At 38.7% G+C, this 24,129-nt stretch overlaps 1 pseudogene; it reads right to left on the reverse strand.

Annotated features, from left to right (window-relative positions):
• Nucleotides 1–6,451: 6,451 nt before the first annotated feature.
• On the reverse strand, nucleotides 6,452–22,576 carry LOC130071666 (zinc finger protein 850-like; annotated as a pseudogene).
• Nucleotides 22,577–24,129: the final 1,553 nt, after the last annotated feature.

Here is a 24,129-nt window from a genome sequence, read left to right on the forward strand (position 1 = left end):
TCATCAGCTAACACAGCTGCATTAGCTAATGTGAGGGCCTTCTGCTCATTCAAATAAGTAGACATAGACTATGGTACACAGTTTTTAAATTCTTCCTCAAGAATGAACTCCCTTAACTGGTTAAAGGTTTCTACTTTCTGAGACTGACACCACCTTGTAAACATAATCTCTTTTTATGAGCGAAGCATAAGATTGTTTTTCAAGTTTTTTATAACCACGAAATCATTGGCGACAAGACTCTGGTACTAACTCATACTCTCTCAAGATGGCAATTTTTACTTGTTTAAAATCTGCACTCTCTTCTTCAGAATGAGAAGAATACACTTCCTGAGCCTTCCCCATCAGAACACGCTGTAGAAGTAGAGTCCAAACTTCTGGCCATTTAGAGAAGAAGCAACTTTTTCAAAATGGGAGAAATACTTGTCCACATCACGCTCACAAAATGGAGGAACTGTCACAGAGTGACGAAGAGGCAAGGCGGAACCTTTCTTCGAGTAAGGACGTTACCCGTCGGAGCCGGTTCCGGTTTTACACGCGATGGCCGATCGCGGGATAATGGATTGAGAAATGAGTGTCAGCTGCGAGAAATGAGGGAGGTGATCAGCGATCGGAACACGTGTCTCAATAAGGGATATAAAAAGGCATTTTGGTGGAGGAGAGAGGGCAGACTCCGGGGGGAGTCCGGGGAGAGACCGGTGAAGGGAAAGAAGCGTCCGAGATGGAGTGGGAACAGGACAGATGATTGCAGTCTTGGCGGATCCTATGAAGGAGAACATTCATGGACTGAAGAATTAATGTGCACTGATAACTCCTGGGACAGTTAAGTGCCACGATCACGCTGATGACAATTCTAAAAGCCTTCTGATATTACCTGTGTGCCTTAGCCTGAAAGTTAACCCCAGTGTTGTCGTGATCTCTCGAGGCTCGTGTTTCTGCTGACATTTCTGTCTTTAACCGTAACTTCGACCAGTTGACTTGTTATCCCCGTGGGACGCTGGGCCGTATTAACTGTGATGTGGGGAGTGTGCATCAAGCAGGAAAGAGCCATTATTCTCCCCGACGTGCTGGTGTGATTTGAAGAGGAGTTTACATCCGTGTGGTGCTTTGCCTGTTCTGGAGAGGGCTTCGCACCAGCATGTGGAACGCTGTTTGACCTGAAGAGGAGTTCCTACCCATGTGGTATGCTTTGTCTGTTCTGAGGAGGGTCTGTACCGGTACGCTGACTGCCGTCTGTTCTGCAGGTTCACTGAGAAGTTCCTTACCTGAATGCTGGTCACCGTCTGTCCTGCAGATTCGTTGAGAGGTTACTCACCCGAGTGCTGTCCACCGTCTGTTCTGCAGGTTCACTGAGAAGTTCCTTACCTGAGTGCTGGTCACCGTCTGTCCTGCAGATTCGTTGAGAGGTTACTCACCCGAGTGCTGTCCATCGTCTGTCCTGCAGGTTCACTGGGAAGTTCCTTACCTGAGTGCTGGTCACGGCCTGTCTGGAAGATCCGCTGAGGGATACCTTACCATTGTCAACGCCAGTGAGAGCTTTCCCTTCCGCAGCCGCTAAACCCGATGCCCTGTTTTGAGAGACTATTTTAATCTAATAAAGTAACACAACTTTGTATCTTATCACGTTGTCCTGTCTGTGGTGTTCCTCTGGTCAGGCTCCTCAGGGTGGTACACTTGAAAGGGGCGGCGTTTAAGGCCTGGTTGCCGCCCCAACCTGTGACAGAACCATCTTAACCCTCTGGGGACCAAGGGTTTTTTGGGGCCCTTGGGACGTTTTGACATGCACTGACATTTGTGCTTTTTTCAGTTATTTATAAACATGTTAATGGCAAAGGTGTAAATTCACTCTATATAGCACAAACGGGGCTACCATAATCTGTGAACAACATGTATGTACATGTTTGTATTTTTGAGAGAATATTATTTATGCATGGTTATTGAAAAACTTAAAAATAAAAGTTTATGAAATAAGGCCACAAAACACATATTGATTATTTCTTCACAAGACTTTTGAAAATTGTATCACATAGTCTAGAATATTTGCTCCAAAACTATGTGAGAATCATCCTGACTACTCATTCAGATAAGTCAATAAAGTATTTTAGAATGTGTATGACGTGTTTAGTGTGAGAAAGCTTTATGCAAGGAGGCGTGATCTCTCATTAATATGTATGGCATTTCACACCTGAGAAAGACAAAGACCCTCCCATAATGGCCCTATTAGGTGCTATCAGGCCCTATCATTACGAGGAGCCTTGCGCAAAGAATGAGGAGATTTAAAAAAGAATGGCTTTTAGATTGTTTGGATTTATTTTACAACACAACATAATCCAAAGATACACAACAAAGGACAAAAAAGCACATTAGTAAACACACTGATCTAAAAACAGAGGCTTGCACAGTCACACAGCATTGTCCCATTCCTGAAACATAGTACATACCTGTCATTTCCAAGGTGTTTGATTTTTCATTACAGTCTCCTGTGAATGTTGAAGTCAGCAGGACTGATATCAAGAGAAACTATACGGCTGCACGACTTTGGGCATGCATTGTAGATTTTTCTGGTTAAAATAGCTTTTTAATATATATATATATATATATATACACACACACACACACTGCTTAGAATTAGAAGAGAACACACCCATGCTAAAGTTGACTAAAAAGAGGAATAAAAAAATCTTAATGCCTTAATTAAAAAATTAGGAAAACTCTAACCTTTAGGGACGTGAATAATGTCCCTGAATTCTTTGTGAATGAATAATGTATCGCAAATAATTAAATGTTCTTCTTTAAAATACAGGGTGCATACGTCTGGACACTTCTATCCCCAGAAACTCCTAACAAAAGCTGATGTCTTTATTTTGAAGCTTATTTGAAGCTTATTTGATTTGAAAAACTTTATCCAAAACTAGTCAACGAAATTTTGTCTTTTATTTCGTCTGTAACAGTGCGTTCATTCATTCATTTACACACACACACACACAGAGAGAAACATGATTCACATTTAAACAGTATGCTATTTTTCCGTTTACAGACACAAACGTTATTCTATATCGCGATTAGAACAAAGCACAGCCATAAAACACTTACAGTTCTCAGCTGAATCTGTTGCTCCTCCTCGAAGTGAAAATAAACCAGCACTTCTGTATTAAATGTCCCAGGATTATTCCTCATAGAGGCGCAAGACGAAGACGAATCTTAAAACGAAGACGAATCCGCGCAAGACGAATCTTAATCTGACTAAAAAATATAGTGCGTTTACAGCATTTGCCTGGGGGCGTTTATCTATTTTGCAAATGGCCTCAACACATTATCTTATGAATAGCGCGCTCTGCGAGTGGGTGTGAACAAATTAACGATAATGAGCTGAGACAGGAGAAACTGTACTTCTCTTTAGTTTCAGACAGATTACATTGCAGGAGAATATTTGTTTTAAATGTGAATTGTTCTATTTAAAAGTAGAAATTTAAAGCGTTCTTTAGACGTATGTTTCATGTTTGTGTGATAAGTATTAGCGGAGTTTCCGTTCATTTTCCAGACATGTTTCAGAAAGATTTTTGCGGAGACAGAGTGAGCTGAAAGCGCACCCTGTTTATTTTATTTATTTTTGATGTTAAGGTTTTGATGTTAATGTGAGTGTACACAAAAAAGAAGACCCTCTATAGTTTATAATCATGTATTGATTTTATTTATATGACCATAAATGACGGAGTATTTTAAGTCTATGTTGCTGCTATGTGAAAAAAAAAACAGCAAAACGCACGGGCGCGTTCTTGGTCCCGAGAGGGTTAATGTTTCAACCAACATCAAAAGAAGAATGCACAACCTGAATGTATTTAGAAGCTTCAGTTTTCTTAACTTCCAGTTCAAGTTTTAGCTTCCATTCACAGTGCTCAAGCAGACAAAAGGCACGTATCTCACCAGCGTTGCTGTATATTAATGGAACTCAAGCAGAGAGGATGATCAATGTTTCATCAACGTTTCAGTGCATTCACAGGGCTCAAGCAGAGAAAAGGCACGTATCTCACCAGTGTTGCTGTATACTCATGGAACTCAAGCAGAGAAAAGGCACGTATCTCACCAGTGTTGCTGTATACTCATGGAACTCAAGCAGAGAAAAGGTACGTATCTCACCAGCGTTGCTGTATACTCATGGGACTCAAGCAGAGAGGATGATCAATGTTTCATTTCAATGTTCTCATCAATGGTCGCGAAGAACAAATAGAAAGCATATTCAATACTTCACAGAGTTTCTCTTCATTGATGGTACCCACAAAGATCGACGCGTTGGTGATCCAGGTCCACCACTGCCTCGGCCAGCACCCCAAACTCGTGTTCAGTTACAATCTTCACACACAAACAGACGTGAAAAAGGACACGGAAAGTACTGCACAACACTACACTCACAAATTTAGGGCCAAGGCGTGAGGCTCCGTCCACCACTCAAATGGAAAGCTCCGTGGGAATCAAATAGCAACATATTAAGCACATCCGAATGCAACAGACACATCCATTCCAATGTTAATCCTCCCCCGGTGTTCACTACAAGCATCCACTGTGCCGAAATTCAGTCCCCAAGGTCACTAATCTTTCTCTTCCAACAGACTCCAGCCTGTTACAAGTATCCTCTGCCCAGCTTCCGGCCGCCCGTCACATCTGCTTCGTGAGTCCCGTTAGGCCCCAGCATAACGCGACCAGATTTCACCCGTCCAAAGGCTCGACCGGATCTCCAAAAAAACCCCACACCCCACACCAAAGTGAGGTGATACTATTTATCCTCTCTTCCATCGGTGCGCGCTCCAATCACAGTGCCCCCTTCTCGTCCCGCACCGATTTCGAATCACTGGTGATGAATTCCGTCATCGGTCGCTACAACCGGAACTTCCTGGGTCCCGCACCGGAAGTCTTCCCCTCCGGAAACTCCGGCTCACATCAAGCGTTCCGATCTAGAAATTGGTCGCCCGTGACACTTTGGCTATCAACTGGCATTTAACAGCCCTTAACAAATTCTCATTGCGCTTCTTATCATTACTAGTCAAAATGGTTGCATGACTCTCTGTGATTTCTAAAAGTTGTTCTTTGGTGCACCTATCTAGAAACTTCTCAGAAAGTTCTATATTCAATTCATCAATGGAAGTCATTAGTAAGATTGAATGGAAGATTAGTTCATAAATTGACCATGATAAATCCAAATAATTCAAATAAAACCTCCCAAAAAAAATGAAGTGCCAGAAAACAGCCTAAGCTTCAATGATTATTCAATATTACTCATATTGGCCTACCATTTCATACAGCCTAGCTCAATCCCTTATAACACTAGAAACACCAAAAAGATCAAAGTGAATGAAAAAGCCCAAGACAAAATCCTGCTTTTTTCATTCAAATTAATCACACAGGCCTTAAAGTCACTGCAACAATTTCAGTGTTATAAAGAGGACAATAAATCAACATTCATAATAGGAATGTGTACAACCCTGCACAACCCCTCGATGCTGTGCTAATTTATTAACAGTAAACAACAATCTGTCCTACTCAACAGGCTACAACAGCTGTTTCAACTTATTTGCTAATCATCTATTAGGTGCTATTGTCCCTAACACAAGATTTTCGTGTTAACATTAAATTTTATATTTTAACTGGTCACCACAAACATCCACTTCCTATATAAAATGGCAAAACTAGCACATAGCCACACACGAAACACATGCTCTCTTTGTAATCAATTTAAACAAAAACCACAGAGAAAAATAAAGAACTCACCAGGATTTTCATTAGCATATCACCAATATGCCTGCCTGTTAAAAATAACTTGGTTAGTCTTCAAAGGACTGCCGGGCTTGCTTGTGAATCAGGGGAAGCCATCGTCGCGCTGCAATGATGCAATCGGCCTTTGAAGGGTGCAGCTTTAAATTGGGACAACCTTTTGTCGCCCCGCTATGAGGCAAATCGGCCTTCAAAAGCAGCCTCCAAATTTGGACACACCTTATCACTTAGGAATAAGGTCTCTAGTGTTCCTACTGCGCATCATTAACTAAACAGACTTCAGACAATGCCTTTGAATATGCTTTAATCACGGCCGGAGGATCTCAGACCAATTTCAGAGAGAATCCCAGACCAATTTCAGAGAGAATCCCACCAAGAATACGAGAGATTTTATAGAATAGGAGCATGGCAGGTGACATGATTCATTACATAATTTTCCTACAATTTGATTGGTTCTTCATATGTATAATTCAGCAAACCCACATTTCATCTTTGATAGGATAATACGTTTCCTTTGAAAAAAAAAGGTATATTCAGTTTTTGTTTATTATTTTGGCCTTGACCCAACCAAAGTCAGTTTGCTTCCTTTTTGATGTCATTGGCTGACAATGACAATTTGAACAATTAAAAAAAAAAACAATAATAAAAAGAAAGAACACCAGAACTCAAGTGTAAATACTTTATTTATGTTATTCTCCGGAACCCTAGAGCTGGGAACTAAAACTCATTCCACACTAATGACATTTAATAGTTCTTTCTCGAGTGAATCCTCGTGTGGACTTCAAGCTGTTCTTTTTGAGTGAAACTCTTTCCACACTGAGAGCATGTGTACGGCTTTTCTCCAGTGTGAATTCTCATGTGGACTTTAAGGTTTCCACGTCGAGCAAAACTCCCCCCACACTGTTGGCATGTGTAAGGCTTTTCTCCAGTGTGAATTCTAATGTGCCTGTTAAGGCTTCCTTTATGATTGAAACTTTTTCCACACTGTTTGCAGGTGAAATGTCTCTCTCTAGTGTGAACTCTTATGTGGTAAGTAAGGTGTCCTTTTCTGTTGAAACTTTTTCCACACTGTTGGCAGGTGAAAGGTCTCTCTCTAGTGTGAACTCTCATGTGGTAATTAAGGTTTCCTTTTCTGTTGAAACTTTTTCCACACTGTTGGCAGGTGAAAGGTTTCTCTCCGGTGTGAATTCTCATGTGGACTTTAACGCTTCCATGTTGACTGAATCTCTTTCCACACTGAGGGCACGGGAAAAGCTTCTCTCCAGTGTGAGTACTCATGTGCCTGCTAAGACTACCTTTATGAGTGAAACTGTTTCCACAGTGTTGGCATGTGAAGGGACTCTTTCCAGTGTTAACTCTCGATGGAACTTTAAGGCTTCCTTCTTGATTGAAACTCTTTCCACTCTTCTCTCCAGTGTGAATTCTCATGTGGACTTTGAGGTTTCCTTGTTGATTAAAACTCTTTCCACACTGAATGCAAGTAAAATAACTTCTAGTTCCTGTCTTTTCAGTCTGTGAGCATTTAAAAGATTTTTCTCCAGGAATAAAATCATGAAGATTCTCATATTGATCTTTCTCTCCATTGAGTACTTCCCTCTCCTCTTTCAGCGCCAATAGGTCTAAGGTGAAAAAACAACAACAAAAAAAGTTAACTCCAGTTTAATCGCACAAAGCAACAGACAACAAAACATTTAGATATATAATGCAACAACCTATATGCTAGATCCTATACCAGGGGTATCTAAACCTTCTCCTGGAACCACTGCCCTACAGAGTTTAGCTCCAACTTGCCTCTATACACCTGCCAGAAGTTTCTGAAGTTGCCTAAAGACATTGATTAGCTGGTTCATGTGTGTTTAATTGAATTTGGAGCTAGACTTTGCAAGACGGTGGCCCTCCAAACATCCCTGTCCTATACCCACTGTGCTACTGAAAGAGGTGTTACGTGTAATCCGAGAACCTCTTTACCAGGGGTTCTCAACTCTAGCCCTCAAGATCCAGTTTTCAGCACAGTTTACCTCCAACTCTTATCAAACAGATATGAACAAGCTAATCAATGTCTTTATGATTACTAGAAAGCTACAGGCAGGTGAGTTTGATCAATGTTGAAGCTAAACTCTGCAGTAAAGGGGACCTTGAGGGCCAGAGTTGAGAACTGCTGCTCTTCACAATCCTGCCAACTCTGAACTTTCTTTAGGACATGTCCTAAAAAACTTAAAGCTGGCCGTTAAACCCTTTATTAAAAAAGCATAGTTTGAGCCAGGAGTTCTAGTTAATTGTAGACTGTTCTAAATATACCTTTTAGTATGTGTCCTAGGGAATAAAACACAACAAATTTAAAGAGGAAGAACCCTTTCCCCATTTCACCGTCTGACCAAAAGTTCATCACATAGATTTTTTTCTATGTAATGCATATTCATCTAGCTTAAAGGGCAATGAGAAAACAAGTGCAAACAAATGCTTTCTGACATACATCAGAGCACATAAAACATATCTGAATTTGTAAAGCAGGTTAAAGGCAGAACAACGTCAGTGCTAACTTCCACAGATATGTATCAGTGGTCTTACCGAACTAGCTCCAAGCATTGCTCAGACAACCAGTCCCTCTAGAAAAACGCGATTATGCGATCGCATGATTTAGTGCATAATCAGCCAAAGTCCGCATATTCATGCGGGGGTCGCATTTTTTTCAAATACGCCGCACTTTCGCCGCATAAATTGCCTATTTCCGTGCAAAATATGCGGGGCTTGGATGATTTCATAATCCTCGCATTTTCGTTGCAAAAAAGTCACATATAATATATCTTAGCAGAAAGTTGAAAAATGTTGCGTTTGCTTCAGACAAGAGCAGCCATTTCCCCCTGTTGCCATGGGAACGTTATGAAGTGACGTAATTACGCGACGTGAACATCATCGAAAAGCTGTAAAACAGAAGCACACTTTATTTTTTTATATTTAATTTATTAATTTTTACATAAGTTGTAGCATATTCCTTTTGTAAAGCTACAGAACTTGTTTGACTCATCAATGTTTTGTAAGTTTGATGTGTTTATTAAGGTCTTGTAACGCGTTGTGTCGGGAAGAAAAATAGGGATAGCTCACAGCTGAAGTTATTGCAGAGGCCAGACAGACTCACGGAGGCGATTGGCATCTCACAACTCGCACTTTATTCCCAAATCGAACGTGTATAACTGTCTGTCACACGTTCTACCGTCCACATCGTTACTTAATAAACAAAATAAGATAAAAGAAGTAGCATCAAACAGAAATTACCCGCACACATGGGGTGTTCGAGGCGCACATACAATGTAATACTGCAGACAGTTCAACAGGGAGCGCGCAGCTCTTAAAGGGGCCACACCTTATTTCCACTCGTACAGTCTGAAATAAAACAAGATGAGAAATTAAATATTTCCACCACTTTCTGTGATGTAGTATGCTTGCTTATCATAGGAAGTAATAAGAAATGACTCTTTACATTAAGGTAGTAGCCTAGTGAGAACAGGGTGTTGGGGGAATCACTTTTTTTCTCTTTCATCAAACCGTAGTTTTTGCAAATTACCGCAATTTTTGCAAGTTCCCGCAATTTCATCGCATAAAATTGCATAAATATCCTGCATATTCCATCGCATTTTTAAAGAAAACGGGCCGCATAATCAAGGATTTTTGCCCGCAACAATCACAAAAAAACTCCGCGTTTTTCTGGAAGGACTGGACAACAAACACAACAGAGAGTTTTTAAATGATCTGCCCAATTTAAGGAATACACAATCCCATCTAGATATAATTCACAGAGGGAAATTCATGTTAGAACGGTGTTCATAAGGTGTTGGAAAGTTGCCGGAGCATTATGAAGCCCAAAAGCCTTGACTGTATATTAAAGAAAATGACTTGGAGTAACAAATGTACAAATTCAGTTAAGATTTAAACCCCATCGTAGTACAGAAACTGTGCCTATTAAAGTTTTTGGGATCTGATCATTGCTACAACCAGGGTCATTTACTTGTCCAAGTAAAAAAGTTACTGGTCAGTAAAGAATTTTTTGTTGTTGTTGTAAAAGTAATTTATTCTGAAGAAATATTTTCATCAGTGTTCTATCAGCTCTTACTTAACCCTCTGGGGACCAAGAGCGCGCCCGCGCGTTTTGCTGTTTTTTTTTTCACATAGCAGCAACATAGACTTAAAATACTCCGTCATTTATGGTCATATAAATAAAATCAATACATGATTATAAACTATAGAGGGTCTTCTTTTTTGTGTACACTCACATTAACATCAAAACCTTGAGTTTTTTTTTTTTTGTAAATAAATAAAATAAACAGGGTGCGCTTTCAGCTCACTCTGTCTCCGCAAAAATCTTTCTGAAACATGTCTGGAAAATGAACGGAAACTCCGCTAATACTTATCACACAAACATGAAACATACGTCTAAAGAACGCTTTAAATTTCTACTTTTAAATAAAACAATTCACATTTAAAACAAATATTCTCCTGCAATGTAATCTGTCTGAAACTAAAGAGAAGTACAGTTTCTCCTGTCTCAGCTCATTATCGTTAATTTGTTCACACCCACTCGCAGAGCGCGCTATTCATAAGATAATGTGTTGAGGCCATTTGCAAAATAGATAAACGCCCCCAGGCAAATGCTGTAAACTCTGTAAACACACTATATTTTTAGTCAGATTAAGATTCGTCTTGCTATGATTGAGGAATAATCCTGGGGCATTTAATACAGAAGTGCTGGTTTCACTTCGAGGAGGAGCAACAGATTCAGCTGAGAAGTGTAAGTGTTTTATGCTTGTGCTTTGTTCTAATCGCGATATAATAACGTTAGTGTCTGTAAACGGAAAAATAGCATACTGTTTAAATGTGAATCATGTTTCTCTCTGTGTGTGTGTGTAAATGAATGAATGAACGCACATATACGCACTGTTACAGACGAAATAAAAGACAAAATTTCGTTGACTAGTTTTGGATAAAGTTTTTCAAATCAAATAAGCATCAAATAAGCTTCAAAATAAAGACATCAGCTTTTGTTAGGAGTTTCTGGGGATAGAAGTGTCCAGACGTATGCACCCTGTATTTTAAAGAAGAACATTTAATTATTTGCGATACATTATTCATTCACAAAGAATTCAGGGACATTATTCACGTCCATAAAGGTTAGAGTTTTCCTCATTTTTTAATTGAGGCATTAAGATTTTTTATTCCTCTTTTTAGTCAACTTTAGCATGGGTGTGTTCACTTCTAATTCTAAGCAGTATGTGTGTGTGTGTGTATATATATCTATATATATATATATATATATATATATATATATATATATATATATATATATAGCCTATAATTAAAAAGCTATTTTAACCAGAAAAATCTACAATGCATGCCCAAAGTCGTGCAGCCATATAGTTTCTCTTGATATCAGTCCTGCTGACTTCAACATTCACAGGAGACTGTAATGAAAAATCAAACACCTTGGAAATGACAGGTATGCACTATGTTTCAGGAATGGGACAATGCTGTGTGACTGTGCAAGCCTCTGTTTTTAGATCAGTGTGTTTACTAATGTGCTTTTTTGTCCTTTGTTGTGTATCTTTGGATTATGTTGTGTTGTAAAATAAATCCAAACAATCTAAAAGCCATTCTTTTTTAAATCTCCTCATTCTTTGCGCAAGGCTCCTCGTAATGATAGGGCCTGATAGCACCTAATAGGGCCATTATGGGAGGGTCTTTGTCTTTCTCAGGTGTGAAATGCCATACATATTAATGAGAGATCACGCCTCCTTGCATAAAGCTTTCTCACACTAAACACGTCATACACATTCTAAAATACTTTATTGACTTATCTGAATGAGTAGTCAGGATGATTCTCACATAGTTTTGGAGCAAATATTCTAGACTATGTGATACAATTTTCAAAAGTCTTGTGAAGAAATAATCAATATGTGTTTTGTGGCCTTATTTCATAAACTTTTATTTTTAAGTTTTTCAATAACCATGCATAAATAATATTCTCTCAAAAATACAAACATGTATATGTTGCTCACAGATTATGGTAGCCCCGTTTGTGCTATATAGAGTGAATTTACACCTTTGCCATTAACATGTTTATAAATAACTGAAAAAAGCACAAATGTCAGTGCATGTCAAAACATCCCAAGGGCCCCAAAAAAACCTTGGTCCCCAGAGGGTTAAACATATTTGTAATATTTGCCCACCTTAAATTGATTTCCAGGGCATATTTGGTCCCCATCTGTCCATGTCCCCTCAACATAGAACTAGAAGCATGTTGGCATTTGTGGACAAGCACTAGCACAGTTTAGGTACTTTTTATCAGACCACTACAACTTTGTGTAAAGTTATTACTTGGTGTGATTGATTACTACATGTCGTAAAAACGAAGCCCAATTGGAAGTAGGATCTTCTCAGGTTCACTTGAAGGCAGCATTAGTATTTAGGTGTGTTCTACTTGAAGTGCTGTGCAGACCGATCAGTGAATGACATCAAAGTACAGCAAGAGCGATTAAAAAGCATAAGCATACTCTAATCCCTCTCACGGTACTTTGATGTCATACACAGATCAGTATTTTAATAAGGATCAAATGACTGAGTTCAGCATTGAGAATGAAACAAACCTGTTTGTTCCTCAGTTTCTTCTTGTTTCACGCTGAATACTTCTTCAATCTTCATGTCTTCACTCTCCTCTTTAATAAACGGCATCTTTATAATAGTGTTTTACACGGATCTCAGTCGCTTCACCAGGAGTTTTTCCTGTTTGTTTGGACAATATTTCCTGTTTAGGATGAGAATTAAAAGAAAGAAAAATAAATACACACTAAATCTCTGGGTGTGTCTCAATCAGCTCCTAGTTTAGTAGTCAGCGCACTAGTTAGGGAGTGAGTCAGAATAAGAGTTAACGGGTTAGTCCACACAAAAATGAAAATTCTGTCATTAATAAGAGAGAAATCCCTCAGATTTCATCAAAAATATCTTCATTTGTGTTCCGAAGATGAACAAAGGTTTTACAGGTTTGGAACGACATGAGGGTGAGTAAATGACAGAATTTTCATTTTTGGGTGAACTATCCATTTAATGGCCTAATTATCCAAAAAAACAACAACAACAACAACAACAACACAAAACTAGCACTACAAATTAATAAAAGAACACAAATCATTTTTAAAGTTCATTTTTAGGTATTTAATGATTTGTGGATCACGTTTAATCGATCAGCCATTAATGAAAACATTTGTGGTTTGTTTTGTAAAAGTTGTCATTTGTTTTGACCAGCGTGTGTCGTTAGCGAGCGGTGATTCGATCGATTCAAATCACTGAATCATTTTGGGAAACAATTTGGTTCAGTTAACTCTTTAAGTTATGAAAAGTTCTGTTTCTCGATCACTACTTTCCATTGACCGAATTCGCGTTTACGATAAACTGATTTATGATACAGGGAGAGAAATGAGATGCAACTTTTCTGTTACTCATGTGCTTACTTATGTTTGATTAATGTATTACAATGTTAGATTCAATAATATTGGTAACACTTTTCAGTAAAGTCTCATTTGTTAACATTAGTTAATGTATTAACTAACATGAACTAACAATGAGCAATACATTTATTGCTGTATTTATTAATCTTTGTAAAAAATACAGTTGGTCATTGTATGTTTATGTTAGTTCACAGTGCATTAACTAATGTAAACAAATAAATTATAATAAATTATAAAGTTCTTGTTAACTAATGTAAACTTGTGAACTCCTGTTGTAATGTTACCATATTTAATTTATTTTACAACCCTTGCAAAACTGTAAAATGGACTAAATGCTTTGTATCGATTTAAACCCTAAATGCTTAAAACACAAACCTTTCTTCAGCCAAATCAGACACTGGGGTGCGGCGCAGGCTTATGACATCACACCACCAGACCAAAATAAAAGTCCTGTATAGTGCATTAAAAAATTTAACTGGAAAGAAATTTACATACAGAAAACAAACAAAGTTTTAGGATGTCCATAGGTCAATATCAAGTGAGTGTGAAGTTATAATTTGCAGCACAAAATTTGTGTACAAAAAAGTGGCTTTATTAATATATTTTTATTTACAAATATATAAAACTATTTTGTATGCACAAAAAATCAACTGGTTTTATAAATTTATTTTTCTCTCTCTCTTTCATAAACACACACGAGAGAGAGAGAGATCTAAGGATTCGTTGGAGACCAGAATAGTCAGAAGTAGTTGATAGTTGAGTCAGAAGATCCAACAACATTAATATATATATATATATATATATATATATATATATATATATATATATATTTCTAAACTGTGATCCAAAGTAGTCTTTAATACATGTCAAACATGTCATTCTTACATAATGCACTTAACAGTTGGAGGAAAATGTAATTCTAGCAGACTTCTACAATTTCAGAAAATACATTTACAACACAGTTAAATAAATATTTGCTGTAAAAATTATTAAATAAGCAATAAATATAAAATAAATGCATACTACAACAACAATGAATAAACAATGTTAAAAACATCTTAAAATTATTATTATTGTTTTTTTTTACAGGGACAAAGTGTGACGGCTCAGTGAGTAGTTGTGTGCTTGTCCCCGAGTTACAGGTGATTGCTGGAGGGCCTGGCTTTACACCTGCAGGAAATCATGGTACTTTAAAAGACACTGGGTTAAATAGATATGGAGAGAACTATTGCTTGCTGGTGTTGTTGCTGCTCATGAGGCTACCGGAGAGCTGGCGGGATGTGTGGGTTACGGGAGACCACAGCTCTCCAGAAACAGCATCAACATGCTGGTTCAGATGTTGCCCCGTCCAAAAGCCCATTGATGGAGCCCTGAAGTTGAAGTGCTGGTCACAGTTTACTGGCTTGCCTGTGGAGCGTCCTACAGGGTCACTTCAGACACCTTCAACATGCCACTTGCAACTGTTTGCAGGACCGTCAACAATGTTGTGGAGGAAATGATGACTATCTTCCACAAAGCCCAAAACCAGAGGACATGGAGGAGGTGGGGGCCGGCATTTCTTACAATGTTACATAAGCAGGAAACTTTTTTTATCGTACTGCAGGGCTCCTGGGATGCCAAGGCCGTATTTATAGATGTGTACATTAGCAATCCGGGCTCGTTACATGATGCCCTTGTCTTTGGTGGACTCCAGATTTGGTCCTCTTGTGACCACAGAACAACATGAAACACCCAGATGCTCCTGTGTTCCCAAAAGTCCCTATTGATGGTTCTACATTTTCCAAAGAGCTTGCACTTCATCCCACCTGCAGTTTGAGAGCCTAAGTGTTACACAGGAATTGGCAGCTATAATAGAGGCGCAATCAGAGTGTCCACTATGGAAGGAAATGTGCAAGTCTAGAGTGACCGCTAGCATATTTTATGAGGTTTCTCATGTGCGAGGGGAGACATCTGGGCAGGCTCAAGGGCCTAAAGCAAACTAGGGCAATGAAAACAGGCATTGACAGGAAACCTTAGGGTCATGAACTTTGTCATCAGGACTGGCACCAAGGTAGGACATATCTGGGTGCACAACAAAACCACAAGGTGAGACACTCACATTGAACAGTTCAGAGTAACGCTCCAACACCTGAAACCCAAAAGATCTCACCCGGAGTTTAAGTTGGAGGAACCTACCTGTGTGAGCTTTTTGCCACATGTCCAATTTGCAAGTCACAGTCTGATGTGCAGCTACACCAGATGGGTACATATGTGGCATTCAACCAGCTTTGGCCCAAGTGTAGCTACAACAGGAAATGGCAAAGCCAGCCCACAGTCAGAAGTACACCCATCAGAAACCTTCTGTTATCTGCAGGCAAATATTATACAGGAGGATCATTCATCCATCCGTTTATCTTTATTCTGTGACACAAGACAGCTAGCTGACGGTCGGTTTAGCCACTCTGTCTGATTCCTGATCTGGGCCCCAGTTAGTCAAGGTTCACCTCTAAGACTATAGGTGTGTCCCAAATCGAAGTCTACACCCTTCGAAGGCCGGGGTTTAAAATAATCTGATTGCAGAGACACTAAAAGAGGGACACCAAAACCTGTCCCTGGAGATCTACCATCCTGCAAAGTTCAGCTCCAACCCTGATCAAAAACAACTGAAACAGCTCATTATGATCTTCAGCAGCACTTGATAATTACAGAAAGATGTTTTGGAGCAGGGTTTAGGGGCCGTTTACACGTCACCATTTTCAACTAAAAACAGATTTCAAAGTGCAAGGTTCTTAAAAACTATACCTTTACAGTCTCCATGTAAACAACCAAAACAGGAATTTGTAAAAACGGTGGTGTCATGCGCATTAGTGCTCAGTCTAAAGGTGTGGGGCTTTTCCTTACAGAGTGATATTACCAACTACTGGCCTGGCATGCATAATATAGCATTTTTAGCCATATTTGCAGATCCATGTGAACGATGAATGCTTTGACATCGTTGTCATGTAAACATACCCTTAATCTGAACTCTGCAGGTAGGTAGATCTCCAGGAAAAGGATGAATCACCCCTGTGCTAAAAGATTAGGGCCCGGTTTTACAGACAGGGCTTAGATTAAGACAGGATTAGACCTTGGTTCAATTAGGACATTCAGCTTTGTCTGTGACTTAAGCCTTGTCTGTGAAACTGGGAAAATATCGAAAACCTGCTTCAAGGTATTACATAATAAGGTATTGATTAAATAACCAATTTCTGAGATTGAATCTTAAGGTTTTCATCTTTCAAATGGTATATAATTTCAGATATACATATATTGATATAAAAGAAACAAATGCTCTTCGGTGGTACAGTGGGTTAAGGGACTACTTGCTGCGCATATTTACATATTCATCTAAATGCAACTCCCAGTCGCATGAGTGGCCTGCTCAGGTATTTCCAACTTCGTTTTACCCCTAAGAGAAAAATGAAAAAGAACTGAATATATCAAGGTCTTGACAACTGGTAAATTAATTCTCTCCAGTGTGAACTTTTATGTCAAGTCACTTTTATTTCTTTAGAGCTTTCTACAATATGGATTGCATCAAAGCAGGTTCACAGAGATAAAGAAAAGGGCAGAATCAACTATGGAAACTCTGTGGAGACAATTAATTTCTATACAAGACATCAATGTTTTCAGTTAGAATCGGTTTAATGTTGATCCAGTTCAGTTCAATACCAGCTTCGATGTAGCAAAATGAAAACTCATTCCAAACGGATGACATTTAAAATAGATTTCTCTTGAGTGAATCATAATGTGGTACTTAGGGTTTCCTTTTTCGGTTAAAACATTTTCTCATGTGCCTGTTAAGGAATTTATTTATTTTATTTGACAAAAATTTATTCCACACTGAGGGCGTGTGTAATGGTTCTATTTGTTGTGAATTCTCATGTGGTCTCTAAGGTTTCCGTGTTGAGTAAAACTCTCTCAACACTGTTGGCAGGTGTAAGGCTTAAATTATCTGGTGTGCCTGTTAAAGGTTCCTTTTTAAACGAAACTTCTTCCAGACTTTGTTGGCATGTGAAAGGCTTTTCTCCAGTGTGAATTTTCATGTGCCAGTTAAGGCTTCCTTTGTGAGTGAAACTTTTTCCACACTGTTGGCATGTATAAGGCTTCTCTCCAGTGTGAATTCTCATGTGGTAATTAAGGTGTCCTTTTCTGTTGAAACTTCTTCCACACTGTTGGCAGGTAAAGGGACTCTCTCCATCGTGTACTCTCATATGGACTTTAAGGTTTCCTCGTTGAGCAAAACTCTCTCCACATTGTCGGCATTTGTAAGGGTTCTCTCCAGTGTGAATTCTCATGTGGACTTTAAGGGGAACACGTTGAGAAAAACTCTCTCCACACTGCTGGCATGTGTAAGGCTTTTCTCCAGTGTGAATTCTCATGTGCCTGTTAAGACTACCTTTATGATTGAAACTTTGTCCACACTGTTGGCAGGTGAAGGGGCACTTTCTAGTGTGAACTCTCATGTGGACTGTAAGGTTTCCATGTTGATGGAAACTTTTTCCACACTGAGGGCATGTGTAAGGCTTTTCTCCCGTGTGAATTCTTATGTGCCTGACAAGACTTATTTTACGAGTGAAACTTTTTCCACACTCTGGGCACGTAAAAGGGGTCTCCCCAGTGTGAGTTTTCATGTGGACAGTAAGGTTTCCATGTTGAGCAAATCTCTTTCCACATTCAGGACATATATAAGGGCTCTCCCCAGTGTGAATTCTCATGTGAATGTTAAGGTTTCCATGTTGAGTAAAACTGTCTCCACACTGTTGGCATGTGAAAGGCTTTTCTCCTGTGTGAATTCTCATGTGCCTGATAAAGTTTCCTTTTAGAGTGAAACTTGCTCCACACTGAGGACATTTGTGAGGCTTTTCTCCCGTGTGAATTCTTATGTGCCTGTCAAGACTTATTTTACGAGTGAAACTTTTTCCACACTGTTGGCAGGTGAAAGGGGTCTCCCCAGTGTGAATTCTCATGTGCACTTTAAGGTTTCCATGTTGAGCAAATCTCTTTCCACACTGATGACATGTGTAAGGGTTCTCTCCAGTGTGCAATCTCATGTGAACTTTTAGGTTTCCATGTTGAGCAAAACTGTCTCCACACTGTTGGCATGTGTAAGGTTTTTCTCCAGTGTGAATTCTCATGTGCCTGTTAAAGTTTCCTTTTTGAGTGAAACTTTTTCCACATTGTTGGCAGGTGAAAGGCTTCTCTCCACTGTGAATTCTCATGTGGACTTTAAGGTTTCCTTGTTGATTGAAATTCTTTCCAAACCGAAAGTAAGTGAAATATCTTCTAGTTCCTGTCTTTTGGGCTTTTCTTCGTGTGGAAGTCTTTTCCGTCTGTGAACAACTAAAAGATTTTTCTCCAGTTATGAAATCATCAAGATTATCATATTGATCATGAAGATTCTCATATTGATCTTTCTCTTCAATTTCATTGAGTACTTCTTTCTCCTCTTTCATTGTCATTAGGTCTAAGGTGGAAAAACAAACAAATAAAAGTTAACCCCAGTTTAATGGCACAATAAAACAGACATCAAAACATTTAGCTATTTAATGCATCAAAACCAATAACACGTACTGTATGCTAGATCCTATACCAAACGTGTCCAAACCTGCTCTGGAGGCCATGTGTCCTCAATACACCTGCCAGACGTTTCTGAAGTTCTCAACTCTGGCCCTTGAAACCCCATTTCCTGCAGAGTTTAGCTCCAACCCCAATAAAACACACCTGCTAATCAAGGTCTTGCGTATTATTGAATGCTAAAGGCAGGACATGCAAGTACTAAACTTTGTAGGAAAGGGGACCTCGAGGGCCACAGTTGAGAACCGCATGTGGCGAGCAGGACGAGACTGAGGGCCGTGGGAGAAAGGTGCGAGGCCGGTGGCTTGATTGATAATGAGCGACACCAGCGCGACGCTACGGTCTCGTATCTCTCAAGGAGGTGCGACGACGGTGAAAGACGAGACGCCAGGCTTGGATTTTATATGATGTTTTGTCTCTGTTTTATGTGGCAGCAGCCGTCCGTAAGGGACTGCTGCCTTTACTTTCGTTTAGTATTTGTTCATTTTAAGTCTTTGAATGTTCGCCGGTTCCTGCCTACTCCTTCCCACAACATTTAACCTTGCTACACTGGTGCTCTTCACAATACTGCTAACTCTGAACTTTCTGTAGGACATTTCCCAAAAACCTTTAAGCTGGCATTTTTTCCTGAAAATGGCAAAAAGAGCTTAAATAAAATTGTGTGTGTGTTTGTGTGTGTGTGTGTGTGTGTGTGTCATAAATACTCAAACTGTAAAGGGTCTATTTTTATTTGTGTACACTTACAATAACAACAAAACTTTGTGCTTTTGTGAAATAAAGAAAGCAATCAGGGTGTGCTTTCTGTGAAAGAAGCCGCCTCAGTCTCTGTGAACTTCTTTCTGAAACGCATTTAAAAGATGAACCGAAACTCAGCGAACACTTGCCATACCCTTACATTAGTTTGGCAATTCAAAAAAAAAATTCTAAACACATTATAAATGTTATAAATGTATTGCTAAAACATATTACAAAGACTGTGAACTGTGAAGTACTGAATTGTGGAGTTAGACCGTTAAACAGTTTTTCATCATTGCTATTTGCCGGATTTTTTGGGCGGGGCTAAAACGGGGCTCGATGATGCAATGGAGCCCCTGAGCTCCTGGACACGCCCCTACTTGATGACCCACTGAGGCTGGCCCCTCCCCTAACAATAGAGCACATTCGCATCAGTTTGGCGCTTAAATGCGAGTTACTGTCCGTACTATTAGTTACTACAGCCTACAGTTTGCTAGCTAGCTATGCCTTCGACGCCGAAATGCGTAGGCTACTACCTGGATAAGATCATGTACAAAACAGACCGGTGTCTTTATTTAAATTTCCTAAAAAAAGATCACATCACATCCACACATCAAGGTGGATTCATTTTGTGAAGGAATTCATTTTGATGGAATCACGGTTGGCTCACCACCAACACGCGCCTCTGTAGTGATCATTTTACACGGGATAGTTCTATAAACTTTCGTCGGAGACAACTGGGATTCACTGATAATCCGCTGTTACTGGTGAATGGAGCCGAACCGACTATCTCCCGCCTCAGCCTCCCGAAAGCAGTATCACCTAATATCAGCGTCGGCAGCTTTCCCGCGAGTGGGCGTGGTTTCAGCGCAGCCAGCGGACACGCCCCCAGCGTTTGAGAGCAGAGAATACTGCTCATTTTTTCAAGATTTTGATAGCTTATTTTCTGTACTTGCCGGCTTTTTTTATCATTCAAATTTGGCTGGGGCATCATTCAAAAACTCAGAACACATACTTAATTTTGACTTTACAGGGACTTTAAAGTGCCATTGTTGAACAAACTTGAACACATTTTACTAGTTGAACTATTGCCAGACTAAAATGTGTGAAATTGATGGAAACAAATTTGAAATAGTCAGGTAGGCAACCTTTCGATGCTAAATAAATATACAACATGAGGATTTTTTTTATCCCCTATAATTTAAAACGGTACAATATAAAAGTAATATGAACTTACACTGTAACTTGATGAATATTAGAATGTGTAGACCAGTGTTTACTGTAAAATGTTGTGTCCGTGAATATCTGCTCAAACGTAGGGTTTTCTAATGTGCTAAACAATGTTTCATAGAGTAAATGCTCTCTGCAAGCGCTGTGAGTTTGAGTCAATTACAATGTGCATTTTGAAATATCTTCTATTAGGAATCTGAAATGGCTTCTTATCACAGAATGAGGCAGACAATATATCATTTAGAAGTATTCTATATAATAATGCTATGTTGATTAGTATTGCCTTATATACTTTATTCTTATGAAAATACCTGAGATTGCTTGAAGAACACAGATAAGCCATATATTGTCGCAGTTTTGTGTTCAGAATGAATAAGTCAAAGCATTTCTATCTTCTTTTTATTCAGCGGTGTCAGGGATTTCCTGTAACATCATAAGTTACTTTACTTCTGAGAGACATATTTGGACTTTCTTCACAAGGGCGCCCTCCAGCTTTCAGTATTCAGACATGCATAACATGTTTTAGGTGCTTTTTAGTGCAGTCGGTGAACATGTCAAACTAACGATCAAAGACTTCAGATTTTAGTCTAGGATCAGAGGAATCTTTTAGGATTTGCAAAATTTGTCTCAGACGGCCAAATCGTGGCTAAAAACGTATGCACTCGGCTTTACTCATCAAACTCTCTCGCTCTGCTTTCACTCTGACTGCCATTAATGATCTAATTGTGAAGTCTATCTCTACATCCTGCCAGCTTGATCCTACACTACAGTTTTGATTAAGATGTGTGTCTTTTTTCCATCTTCGTAATATTGCACGTCTCCACCAGGCGTTCAGCTCATATTACTCCTCTGCTGCATGATCTTCACTGGCTACCTATGGCATCATGTATTCACATTAAGATATTACTTCTAACGTTTAAGGCATTAAATGGTCTTGCACCTCCATATCTGTCTGATCTACTTTACTCCTACTTACTGTTGTCCTAAATACTGTTCAAAGAAAGTTTTCAGAGAACAGTTATTCTCGTTCAAATTGTATTTTTAATTGTTTTAAACACCAACTTTATGCAATTTGAGCTATGAAGTAAACATTTTAGGATGTTTATGTATTTTAATGGAAACAGATAGGCCTTATTTTTTGCACTCTAAATAATCATCTGACACAACACATCACTGACAAAACATTTAAAAAATAAAAAGTGCATATCATTCTGTTTTTTTCAAAATCTATTCTTCAAACAATGGTATTTTTCATAATATTGTGTAGACCACGAAAAGGGATATCATTAGGATTCTGTCTGTTTGCACACGACACCAACAGCACCAGCAGAGCTTTGTACAGTACTGTGACATCAGACTTATTCAAACAGGCCAATAAAGTCCTTCAGTGTCTGTCATTATACCGTTTATGTTGCTAAAACCATCTGCGCATCGATCATTTTCTCAGAACATGAGATCTGCTAGAACACAATTTAAATGACTGAGTTCAGCTGAGAGAATGAAACCAACCTGTTTGTTCCTCAGTTTCTTCTTGTTTTACTCTGAATGTTTCTTCAATCTTCATGTCTTCACTCTCCTCTTTAATAAACGCCATCTTTACAATAGTGTCACATGGACCTCAGTCGCTTCACCAGGAGTTTTCCTGTGTGTTTGTCCTGTTTAAGATGAGAATAATTAACAGAAAGAAAAATAAATCCAAATTAAATCTGTGTGTCTCAATCAGCTCTAGTTCAGTATTTCAGTGCACTGGTAAGACAGTCAGTCAGAGAGAGTTAATGGACTTAAATGACCTGATTAGACCAAAAACACTAAAACTAGCGCTTCAAATTAATATAAGCACAATTTCTATTGGAAATTCCTATATATGTACAAGATATTTATATTTGGCATCTAATGATTTGTAGATCACATTTAATTGACTGCAGATGCTACTGCTCAGTTACAAAGAGAGATTGAGTTGTTTCTTCAGGAAGCAGATGCTCATCTACTATCCTAATAAGTAGCTCGACACTGCACTTGAGGAAGTTTGTATTTTACATGCACAAGAAGAAAGCAACTTTGTCACAAATAATAGAAAGAAGTGCTTCTCATGTGCTTTCAAATCCACATATAGTCCATTGTAATGACATTAGGAGGAATATTAAGAGTCATTGGCACATTATTCAAAGCGATCATTCACACATCCTTCTACACTAAAAACATACAATATTAGACAATTGATTACTTCAGGGATTAAAGTGAAAAAAATTCTTCTGACTGAAATTTTTTTCAGGCCAAGTCATATTCCTGTAACTTTATTTAAATAGTCGAGACCAATAGCGTTTTAAGGGAAGATGTTTAAAACCGATCTAATATTGAGTAATTTAAAAGCTATTTTAATCTATGAAAAACAATTACTTATCCTGACAAATAATCAACCATCTACATAACTTTTCAGTGCATGTTTTTATTTATCTTATGAGACCAAACAATGCTAAACTATATTAATATATAGTTTGTGCCATGGCAAATTGTTTTGGCTGAGGGCAAAGTGAAGTTTTATAACTGTATTATGTAGGCTATATTTAACTTTAACTTTGTAGCCTATTACAGAGCTGACTTATGTTTAATTGAATTGTTTGCTTTATTTCTCATTGTATAGCTTATTATAGCCTATCTATTAGGCTACTACTTTTGAACGGGATATTAGCATTAAAACTGACATTTAACAAAAAAGAGACATGGTTGTGTAATTTTATATATTCTAAAATATATAAAATATTATATTACTATGCATTCTCTTCACTGTATGTGTACGCATAATACAATAAAACGATACAACCCTGTCTGTTTGTTAAATGTCAGTTTTAATGATAAATAATGTTTCATATTTTTAAAATGAAAACAAAAAGAAGCAGGTTTGTGTTTTAGCTATATTTCGTGTTGTTATAACTATATGATAAATCAATGTGCGTTGCCTGAACCACATTTGTGTGGCCATTTATATGTTTATGATAATAATTATGTTCATTTATAAAAGAAAAGAGGCACAGTGGTGTTGATGAAAAAAGGCAGAGTTGATAACCGGAGTAGCCGCGTGCTGTGTGACGCGATCAAGAACGCGCTGTTAGCAGCGTCCTCTCGTCCTCGGGAGTTTGTTCTCCTGAGTCGAACTTGGCAAGTCCGAACTACCAAGGACGCAAGTCCGAAGTTTGCATACTTGGTATTGAGAAACGACCAATATTGACCCGCGTTCTGTTTTCTATCATGGGACCGCAGCAAACGAGCTGTAGCCTCGCCTGACAAGATTGAGTGAACAGGGTCCAGGGAGCAG

This window comes from Rhinichthys klamathensis, unplaced genomic scaffold (assembly GCF_029890125.1).
Source record: "Rhinichthys klamathensis goyatoka isolate OS25496 unplaced genomic scaffold, OSU_Roscu_1.1 h1tg000452l_1, whole genome shotgun sequence".
NCBI lineage: Eukaryota > Metazoa > Chordata > Actinopteri > Cypriniformes > Leuciscidae > Rhinichthys > Rhinichthys klamathensis.